The sequence below is a fragment of the Acanthisitta chloris genome, unplaced genomic scaffold (genome assembly GCF_000695815.1).
Source record: "Acanthisitta chloris isolate BGI_N310 unplaced genomic scaffold, ASM69581v1 scaffold5515, whole genome shotgun sequence".
Classification (NCBI taxonomy): Eukaryota; Metazoa; Chordata; class Aves; order Passeriformes; family Acanthisittidae; genus Acanthisitta; species Acanthisitta chloris.
The window spans coordinates 25,694-28,426 of record NW_008674179.1 but is presented as its reverse complement, the minus strand read 5'-3'; positions in this window follow the sequence as shown (position 1 = coordinate 28,426).

The following is a 2,733-nucleotide window of genomic DNA, read 5'->3' as shown; positions in this document are numbered from 1 at the left end:
TCTCATATTTAGCCACCACCTTCTCCCCATTAATTGCCTTTAGGAAGGGCTTTGAATCCTCTCCACTGCCATTGCTGCCTTTGTCAAGAAAATTTTATACCACTCTAAATGTGTAAGATTATAATAATTGTCAATTCTGACTACTTACTACGGCAGTTTTTTCTTCTTTAATACCAGCTCAATACAGAGAGGGAGTTTGTAACAGGATTCTGATTGGAAGCAAAAGCTGCTTTTAACACTAGGCCAGGTGATGGTAGCTGCTGGGTGATACCAGCAAACAAAAGCATTCAGGAGGCTCATCACTTCCCACCTGGGGCAGTGCTCGTCCGGCCCCTGCTCTGCCATCAGTAATCACCCCTGGGATGCACAGGCAGGTGTTGCAGCAGGCAGGGCACCACACCAGGGCACCTGTGGGGAGACACCCCATCACCCCACCACCTGCCTTTGCTGCAGCTCCCACCTCCCCAGGCTAGCAGGGGCCCTTGCAACACCAAAGGAAGGGAGGACTCAGAAGCTGTAGCCACCACAATGAAACACACAGGTCACGCTGCGCGGCCTACTGTGGAAGAACAGTCTCATTAACATTACCAACAGGCAACCACTTCCATCCCACACCATGTGCTCCCTTAGTAGTACACAGAGCTTTCTACCAAATTCCCAAAACTCAACCTTGGCTGTCAGGTCCTTGACTAAAATCTCCACTGAGAGATTTCTACAGACAGAGCAGGGCTCACCCATGCCCTCCAGATGATGGTTGGTTTCTAATCTGGATGACTTTATCAGAGACTGGCTAAACTTGGGCAATGAGTCTTTGTGCAAGTACCAGATTTATTTTCAGTTTGCATAAAAATATTCCAAAAATCTCCAAACCCAGCAAATCTCCCTGTAGGAAAAGCTTGGTCTGCTTCTGACTGAGCACTGAGGAAGGAGCACCAGCATCCTTAGCTCCCAGGGGCAGTTTTGACTGGAGGATCACCAACCACAGCATCCCCACAAGGTTCCCCAGGATGTCACATTGAAAAGGAGGCAGGTCACTCCCCACCTTGCAGACAACATAGGGGTAGCTGGGACTGCAGCCAGCATCTCACCCAGAGTGAGCTCTGCCCCAGAGCTGTGTCCTGGGAGCAGTGCATGGCAGGGCTGAGCAGCAAGAAGACTGACCCTTTGCCACCTCCTTTTGTTGGGGAATGGGGCTGCCAAGGCAGTGCCAAAGACTCTGGTGAGACAACATACTTTCAAGGAAGGAAAATGAGGCACAGAGGAAGAACTAAAATCGCCGTGGAAAAGGAAGACTTTAATTTCAAGGCTTGATGTTTTGCATTCCTTGGAGTCTGTCCTGCAGTGAAAAGAGAGTATCACAGCTATATTGAACACAATTTCATAACTTGCTTCTGCTTTTGATGAAAACTCATTTGTGGGTTTTTTTTTCTGCACCAACATTTATGCATGTGCTCAGGGAAAGGGAAGGTTCCCTTTAACCAAATGAAATATTGTTCTTGCCTCTAGACAGACATTATGGATCATTGTAATTTCTGTCTTCCAGCAGAGGAGCCTGAGACTGTGGATTTGTCTGCAGCTTTGGGTTTTAATCTATGCCAGCTGAATGAGGTCACACAATGAGCAATGCTGCTCCTCAGTCGTGATCTATGCTGCTTTGACTGGGAGCCCAGATTGGTTCTCAGGCCAAGGTGCTGACATGTCTCCATCACTGGCACAAGATGCAGGAGTCTGGCTCCATGGGCACAGTGAACTTTGTCATTTCTTCCCCTGTATTTGGGGTTTATTGGAGGAATGGTGCTTGCCCTTGTCCTGGATTCCAGCTAGTCAATGATGCTGCTGGTTGCAAATCTTATTTCTACAGTGCCAAAGGGTTTATTTTCCATGGATTACAAAGGGCATTTTGATCATCTGAATCACATGAACCAGCGATACAATTCATTGGAATATAGTACCTCTATATTTCATAGAAAGATGCCAAGTACTATAAATCATTTCACACAGCCACTCCCAAACACCACAGAAGCGTGGTGCACACCAAAGCCAGTGGAAAGCCTGTGGTCCAAAGCCTAGAAGGAGGAGATGCCTGTCCCATCTGTTGACAAGAAGAAAATGCACTTAAAACCTTGCTCAGACAAGGTATTCACCAGCATGCCAAGGCTCTGTGACAGCTCTGAATTTTCATTGCATGCAATCTGGGCAGGAGGCCATGGAAGGAGTAGGAAAAAACCTTCATATTTATGGCAGAGACTATCGATCCAGTTACGAGCCCCATTTCTGGGGCTTGGGAAACTTTCTCCTCTGTGCTGAAGGACGCGGACCAGGGATGGCACAGGGCAGGGCAGTGGTGCATGCAGCAGGATGCCCAAAGAGCAGCTATACCAAGTGTTCCTCACACCCTCCACAGCCTCTTACATCTGTTTATTTCCACCCATCACCATGCCCCCCAAGGGTGATCTCTGTGCCTGCTCCCTCTCCCCTAGATGAGCAGATGAGCTTTTTATGCAGCAGATGTTGCTGCATACTTGGTACTTGGTACAAGGAGTGAGAAAAATTTCTAAAAAAATATAAAATAACCAGCCTGTTTGGGGGCTTTATTGCCAATGTTCATTAAAAAGCTCATTTTTTTACTTAAAGATGTGGCATTTTAAGACCATGCTCTTTAAAACATTGGTGTTCCAGGCACTTAAAACATTGGTGTTCCAGGCACTGTGCAGTGCCCTGAGGCTGAAAAAA